At 35.7% G+C, this 9,077-nt stretch overlaps 1 pseudogene; it reads right to left on the reverse strand.

The window, feature by feature from the left end:
• Positions 1-1,153: 1,153 nt before the first annotated feature.
• LOC114296312 (cytochrome P450 76T24 pseudogene) lies at positions 1,154-4,181 on the reverse strand (annotated as a pseudogene).
• Between the last annotated feature and the right edge of the window lie 4,896 nt (positions 4,182-9,077).

The following is a 9,077-nucleotide window of genomic DNA, read 5'->3' on the forward strand; positions in this document are numbered from 1 at the left end:
AGGAAATCCATTTTTATTTTTATTTTATTTTATTTATTATTTTTAATTTTGGGAATTGTGGGTTGGACATAACAAAATTGTTCAAAATTTTGATGAGGTGAGCTCAAAACTATAACCCATGGTGTTCAAAATTTGTTTTAGGGTACCAGTGGCAACAAGAGATGTGAAAAATAAAAAAAGAAAAAAAAACAAAAAGAAAAAAATAAAAATTGGAAGGTGATGAGTGGTACCTAGGGTATCCAAATGTTTTAGTGGTGCCAATACAAGGAAAAATTACTATGTCCCCTTGACACATTGTGCGAATATAATTAGGAGCCACACGGTTATGTACGCTCTTGCATTTGGAATAAACTCCTCTCTATATTTGTATTTTTTTATTATATTTATATATATATATATATATTTTTTGTGGGTCTAAATTCAGACTCATTGATTTAAATATTTTATTTTGAAGATTCCGTAATAAAAGTTATTCATGCACAAAATCAATTTCATCGGATATCTATAAGTATAAGAACAAATCACATTTATTTTGTAAAATGAATAGTAAATAAGATTGTAAACTTAACCATTTTATTTTGTAAAATAAAACATGATTTGTTTCTGTGTTTATAGTTGCCTAATAAATTTATTTTTTTGTATGAATAACTTTTACGGTGAAGCCTATGAAGTAGACAGTTTGGATCATTAAAATGAGTTCGAATTGAAGTCCATAAGAGAAGTATGGATAGATATGAAGAGATGAAGTATGGAAGAGATCTTATTCCCCTGCGTGTTGGGCCAAGTCTCACATGATTATGTGGCTTTTGGATATGTTGGGACAACGCTTTAGAAACACAAAACAATTTCCTATTGTTGACAGATAAAGTGAAAATTAAAAATTTTAAGTGTGTGTAATGAAAAGAAAGAGAGCTATATAAATAAAAAGAAATGATCATTTTTGACAATTAAGGTAATATATATGAATTAACGGATGATGTGACATAATTTTATTATCTTTGAGTTTTTATAATTTATATAATAAGTGAGATCTATAATTTTAAAATTACATTGTTATATCATGTGTTGATACATATTAGTGTGTAACACCATTATTCATTATTATCACTTCTTTAGCATTTTGTTGTGAAGGTTGAGATTTATTTCGTCAAGTTCAGTCTCTTCTAGCCACTGGAATAGCACGAAGCGGCGTTGCCCTTTGTAGTGTGGGGTGATTATTCAGTACTCCCGGAGCATGGACACGTGGCGCTCCATAATGTTTTGATTGTTGGAGAGACACAAGGGCCCACGATTTATGTTGGAGATAGGGGGACAACATGGGGCTAACTAATTGGTGATTGGTTTGGAGTATGGACACATGGTGCTCCGGGAGTATTGAATAATTTCCCTTGTAGTGTGATGCCAAAAGTATCAGTCATGTCTAAATTTTCCGGTGTCACGCCATCAGGAAGCTTCCAGTCAAAATGATATACGAGTGAAGCAATCATCAAGCTCACAACCCTTTGAGCAAGAAGAATACCGGGACACATTCGACGCCCAGAACCGAAAGGAAGAAAGGAGAAATTTTGGCCTTTGTAGTCCATTTCGGACCTCAAAAACCTCTCGGGCATGAATTGAGTTGGGTTTTCCCAATAACTAGGGTTTCGAGCAATGGCCCATGCATTCACAAAGATTTGGGTGTTTTTCGGAATGAGAAAACCGCGCAGCTTCACGTCTGTCTCGGTCTTTTGGGGTATGAGAAGAGGCACTGCTAAGTGCAACCTCATTGTTTCTTTCACAACAGCATGTAAATAGGGCAATGCAATGATCTTGGATTCTTCTATTGTTCCTTCTGGTCCTATTGGGATGCAGTAGCAGTTCAGTCATTGCCCACTCAACTGTGTTTGAACTTGTTTAAATTCCTGCAAGTAGTAGCTCCTGGGTAAAGAATTTTGTCAATATTAGTAAGCCAATCTATTTAGTACAAACTGTACGATTTGCTTTTCAATTTTAAAAAACAAAACAAAACAATTTGATTCTGATAGTAAATAAGCAAGTATTGTTAAAAACGATTTGATACACAGACCAAGACTCAAAAGAACTATATTAAATTGAAGCCAATAGAATTGTTCCAAAGTTTTTAGATTTTCACAGTAATAAATGTATATTACCAATGTTTTTTTTTTCAGAGACAAATATTAAATTTCCTTATATATATATATATATATATTAGTAATAGGGATATTTATATGCTCTAGTTGAGGGGATGTTGGCCCAGATTCAATAATTTGAACGGTTGATCTATTGGTGCCTCTATTTACATAAAAGTTCAGGTTGATCAAGTATCAATGGCCACATAATAAAATCACATTATCTTAAAAAAATAATGATAAATATAATTTTAAAAATAATTTTTTTAATGACAAATTTATTCAAATTAAGTAGTTATCGATGTGAGATCAATATAATTGTTTTTGCATGAATAATGTACTTAACTTCTTATAACCAACTTACTTTGAGAGAGAAAAAGGGGTAATTATTCAGTAATTTCGGAGCATGGATATCAGGGCCGGTACTGGGCTAAGGCCAATGAGGCCTGTGCTTAGGGCCCCAAAAATTAGGCTCAAAAAAAGGCCACCAAATTCATTATCTTGTACTATATCAAAAATTTAAAATGGCCCAATTTTGTTTAATTAACTTAGTCCATTTTAAAATGTCTCAAAAGTTCTATTTGGCCCAATTGATAAAAGGCCCAGTTAAAAAATATTTATAAATGTTAGTTGTTAGCCTAATTAAAAAAATAAAATATAAAATATATGTATGTGTCTGCGGGGCCTATTTTTTTTCCTTCTCTTTTTATGGCCCAATTATGTGTTTTTTAGTGGTTTTTTAAATATTTTACGCAATTTTATTTATTTATTTTGTAGATACATCTAATATAGATACACTTAAAAATTATAATATTTATGCTTTTTTTAAATAAAAAAAACAAAAAAAGTTGCCAAATACGAAAAATATAAAAAAATACGAATTGCAAACTCAGATAATTATTTTTGAAAATTCTAAACCAAACAGGGTGATTTTTATTTTTATTTTTATGGATATCTAAAGGGCCCTGAAAAATTATTTCGCCTTAGGGCCTTGAAAACTCAGGGCCGGCTCTGATGGATACGTAGTATTTCATAGTATTATGATTGATGGATAAGGTGAATAGGTGAGATATTGTGTTGAGTAATTGAAAAATATGAATATGCATATTAAATGATGATTGATTAAAGAGTACATACATATGACTTTAAGAATATTTAATAATTTCCCCAGAAAGAGAGCATATCCCAAGCAAGACTTTGATATTTTTGCAGTTGAATTCAGACTCATGATGCTCTTGGCTGTAGTCAAGAAGGGAATCCAATAAATCCTCATAACTTGGTAGACTCTCTGTGCTTGAGCCGCCGAGTGATGAACCCATCGCAGACATCATCAAGCCACCCATAAGCAACCTTGGCTTTGGTCCTTAATCCCTGAGGATCCAAAGGCTTCAACCATGGAAACACATTTGCAATGTTAAACTTCCCATCAACCACCATGATTGTCTTCACTGCATTCAGGAACCCCTGTGCCTCTCCAGACTCGAACCCAGCCACATTTACAGAGAAACAAGTGTTGGACATCATATTTAGAGCAGTAATGAATGCCAACTCTCTGATCACCACGCTTCGATCTCTCTTCTCTCTTACATGTCGAATCATCTCTCCCACGGCTTTGTGTCTTAGTCCTCGCAAAGTGTCAAGTTTTTGTTGGTTAGTCAGGTATATGCTCAGTGCGCGGCGAATCAACCAGCATTGTCCAACCGTGGAGATCCACACCAGGGCCAGGTAGTGGTGCTTTTGCCCGGTGGCAACGTCGGGGACGATTTTGCCAGAGTAGGCCTCGTCGTTTTTCTGGAGGATTTCTCTGGCTACCTCAGGCGAAGAGGCCACCACGCTAGTTTTGCTACCCATACGTATGGCCATGAGTGGGCCATACATCTTGGCTAACTTTGCCAGTGATTCGTGGGGCTTTGGACCGACCTCGAAGAGGTTGTCGAAGAGAGGGAGTCCAGTGGGGCCTGGTGGGAGTGTTCTTCTTCTACGAAACAATGCAAGGCCACGGATGAGTATACAGAAAACCATAGAGCACACTAGATAACCAAGAAACTCCATTTTTGGGATTTATGTTATGTTATGTTGAGCTCGCTATGAGTTTCTCTAAGTTGCACTACGCCAAAACAGGGTATTAATGACGGTTTTTTTAACGGCGGTTTTCGTTATCGCCGTTAAAGATACTATTAACGGCGGTAACGAAACCGCCGTTAATGTATCTTTAATGACGGTTTCGTTACCACCGTTAAAAAAATCGTCGCTAAAGCATCTTTAACGGCAGTAATGAAACTACCGTTAAAAAACTGCCACTAAAGCCCTCTTTTAACGGCGGTAACGAAACCGCTGCTAAAGCCTTCTCATTACTGCCGTTAATGATGGCGGTCTTCGCCGACAGAGCTCCAGCGGAACTCCGGCGAGTGGTGACCACGCGCGGCCAGAGGTTGAACATGACCATCTACAATAAAGCAAAAGTAATGTTTAAATATTTATTTAGGGAATATATTTCATATAGAGTGGTTGTGGTGGAGTGGTTGGCATGCATGGATTAGAGGTCAAGGGTTCGAGACTTGGGGGGTGCAAGAAGAGAGAATTACTTTTTTAAAAATTTGAACCTATTTACGGCGGTAAAGAACCGCCGTTTTTGGTCCTATATTACTGCCGTTTTTGGTCGACTTTTAACAACGGTAATTTACCCTTTTACGACGGTTGTACCTTTTCCGACACAAGTATAAATGGCGGTCCTAAATTACCGCCGTTAAAGGCTTTAACAACGATTTTATATCCTTTAACGGCGGTAAAAAATCGCCGTTAAAGCCCAATTTTGGCGTAGTATTGCGATCACATTTATATACGTGTGTACCTGCCTATAGCCTAGATCTAACCACTTGTATTTTTGTTTTCCTGAGAAGTTAGCATATTTTTTTGGGGAGCAGCTTCTGTCCGGTCCGAGATCGGATTGGACAGTGCTGTTGGATCCATAGGTCTATTACGGACTCCGTTTTGATTATCCAAATCGTCAATGTGTAGAAATTGTTGAATACTATATTGCTATAAAAAATCACATTGATCGGATATCGATAGCTATGTGATCAAATCAGTGTTGTATAAAAAAAAGAACGGTAAACAAATTAACGGTTGACAAAAAACTGTTTTAATTACATAGTTATCGATATCCGATCAATGTGAATTTTTACACGCATATAGTATCGATGAGTTTTATACATTGAACGGTTCGGATTATCAAAACGGGACTCGTGATGAGTCTCCACGGATCCAACAGTACCGTCCAATCTGATCTCGGACTAGATACAAGGCGAACCCTCTCTTTGGTGACCCACTTGTATTTTTATTTTATTTTTTTTTAATATATTGGCCCTGTTTGGTCAATTGGATCTTTTTTTTTAAATTCATAAATTTTTTTTAAAATAATTAATAAGACCAAATATCACATTAAATTTGTAATTATTTTATTTTTTTCTCACAAATATCATATTTAACTATAAAAAAATCAACTACTTTTTCAAATATAAAAATTTTTACCTACTAAGGGGTGATGAAAAGTTGGGTAAAATATAATTTTTTGATTTTTTTTAATCTTTTTATGTGTAAAAAAATATGAAAAATAATATAACTTAAAAAAAATTAAAAATTAAAAAATAACTTTCTAAATTACCCCTAAAATAATCAACTTTCCACACAAGTTGATTCTTACCCGTGTATAGTTTATATTTTTTTTTTCCGTGTAATGCTAGGTATAATAAAAAAAATATCATGAAAATAATCATAAAAGATTCTCTATCATTAGATTACGCATATAAAAAAACACCACACACTAATCAAATGAAAAAAAATTTTCATGAAAAATTTCATAATACTTTTTTCATGATTTTTAATATTAGTCTTTTTTTTTTTTTTTTTTTTTTTTTTTTTTTTTAAATGAGAATTGAGAGTTTGGTGTGTTTAGTTTGGGAGTACGGCGACCAAAAATTATTGGTTGGTTTTGTAGTAGTTATGTCGTTTCTCAATCACAAATTTTTATAATTCTTTATATTTTTTAATTATTTAGTGTAAAATAATAATGGTAGTATTATATGTATCAATTAATATATACACTAGTATACTAAATAGTGTTATGATAATATTATCGACTACATTTATTATACAAGTTATAAATATTCAAAGTGGCTGTTTGAGAAGTTGTTATTTTAATATGTTATTTTAGTTTTTGACTATTTTAGTAGGCTAATTTGGGAAGATAGTTAGATTTTTTTATAGTTGGATGTGATATTTGTGAGAGAAAAAGTGAAATGATTATGGATTTGATGTGACATTTTGTCTTATTGACTATTTTAACTTATTTTATCTTTTCGTGAATTTTAGTCCAAAAAGCCCCAAAAAAGCCCTTCCCAAACACTCCAAAATTATACAAATAATATCACATCATTTATTAATACACTATTATATATATCAACAATGCTAGGTAACCCGAAAAAACAAGGCTCAAATGGTTCGAAACATCCAAAATGATGTCGTTTTGGATATAAAACAATGTCGTTTTTTCAGAAAAATTCAGATCACCAAACATTTTTCTATATATATTACATATAATATTATTTAAATAATAAATCTCATACCTACTAATCATAATATATGTAAAGCATTACGTGATACTGTTACTAAACCAAGTAATAAATTCACCTCCAGAACATTCGACGAAATTATACACTGTTGTACGGGAAAGAAATACACCTTCTCGTATAATCCTGTTGATCAAGACTGCGCTCCTCCGTACGTCGTCACTTTATCACCTGAAAACACAAACGTGAGCTAGCCGGCGGGTGTGTGCCGGAAACCTCTCCGATGCCTAAGTCAGCAAACTTGACAAATAGACAAAGCTCTGTGTATTCAGAAAGCAAAGTTGTGTGTTACCTCCCCAAAGGTGATATTTGTGAGCTTTTATAGGTTTCGTGTGGCACAATCCTAGTAGGACTTCTACTCCTCCATGTAGAGTCCTCCTAGGATTCATACTCCTGTAGGATAATGCTTATCCTTTAATACCCCCCTACTGCTTAAACCAAGTGGGATGGTTTTTACTATGGCCGAACTACCATACGACCGGAATAACACTACCATACTATACAGGTAGGTATGGCCGATCTGACTACTAGTTCGGCTCTTTCCTTCCTTGCTTTTATCCTAGCTGCGAATGCTAAGACCGAGCTATCCATAGAAGTGTCAAGCCGAACTAACTCAAACTTCCCTGAAGTTCTCTTATTCTGGTTAGAGGAGATGACCGGACTAATTCGTAATATGCCGTGACCGAGCCACCTCCAAGCCAAATCTGACAACCGAACTAACCGTAGTACTCCTTTTGACCGGTGTATCCACTGTCTTTCGTATTTGGACCTATCTCGGCCCAACACCCAACTCGGCCCAATTTATATACATAAATTACCCTCTCAATTGCCCCTTAATTCCATCTGCATAGCATGATAGGGATTATCTGTTCATCAGCCGAGCTATAGTCCCCAAACCTTCCAGCCGAGCTACAACCGTTTAGCTTATCCTGCCGAGCTAAACTTAAACCGAGTCGCTCTCATCCGGTCACAATGTCTTTTCAATCACCAAAAACTGAATCGCTTTCTATTCCGTATACACGTGGCACGTTCCCATTCGCGGAAGGCAGCTGTCAACGCCGTCTTCGTATTTCGCAATTTTTTGAACAGTTCCCGCCCTTTCTCTCTCTTTCCACAAAACAAACATTCTGTCTTTGAATCATTCACCTACACTATTCACCTTCTTCTCTCTCCATGCCTCTGCTTCTCCAACCTCTGAGTTCCCTGAGTTCGTGTTCTTCGTTGGTGCTGTTGCTCCCATCTCCAACTTCATCTTCTTCTTCTGGTAAGCTTCAAAAAAATCTGTTTTGTTTTTCTTCTTTCTGCTTTCGTTTAATCCATTGTAGTTTGTTTTGTGTGCTTTTTGCAAACACTTTTTCTATCTTGCTTTGCTCTGTACTTTTATTGGAAAAAACTTTAACAGTAGAACGCATGAGTATATGATATATCCTGTAGAAGACTAGTCTTTGATCCAAAATCATGATGTAACCGAACTAGGATACTGTTTATGCTATATATGTAGATCAATTCAAACAATAACCGAACTAGAACTCGTAGAAATAACAGCAGCTTCAAAAAATAACCAACTCCTGATTCACTTTAGCCGAGATAAATTCACCGAACGAAGTTTGAATTTAGTAAACTAGGAACCTCGGCCTTCAACCGAGCTAAGCCTTTGGGGCTAAGCCAGCTTCCTTAGTTTCTAAACCAAACTCAGAAAGCTGCCCCTAGAGGCTCAACCGAAGTAACAAAACCCATAGTTCAAACCAAGATAACCAACCTTATACAAAAACCGATCTTGCGAACCCTATGCTCAATCCGAGCTACCAAGTATTTTGCTGAACCGAGATAGAACCTATCTACAAAGCCGAAGTAGGGCTCTTTCACCTTGCTTTTAATTTGTAGCATGGTCCAATGATCTGTGCTTAACCCCTTTGTTTTTTACTTTGCAGACTTAGGTTGCCCAGGCACTCCTTCGTGCGCTCAACCGAGCTACTGAGCACAACTTTTGCACCGATCTAATTTATTCATAATTTATACAATAGATGGGGAAGTATAGGTATCTAGTAAATACTCCGGGCGGCCTAACCGAATTCAGAAAAGACTACCATATATCCGATGACGTCCACCTGATTTTGGCTGAAAAAGACGTCATTCCCTGGGATAATGAAGGCTTTGTCCCCTTCACCCTTTTATCCATAATAGAAACCAGACTACGATTTCCAGTCCAACCTTTAATTTGCGAGTTTCTTAGGCAAACCAGACTATGCCCAACCCAACTATTCACCAACTTCTACCGCATCATAATGGGAATAGCCGAACTGAACCGCTAAGCCAGACT

The sequence above is a fragment of the Camellia sinensis genome, chromosome 11 (genome assembly GCF_055761805.1).
Source record: "Camellia sinensis isolate YWXY chromosome 11, ASM5576180v1, whole genome shotgun sequence".
NCBI classification, from domain to species: Eukaryota; Viridiplantae; Streptophyta; class Magnoliopsida; order Ericales; family Theaceae; genus Camellia; species Camellia sinensis.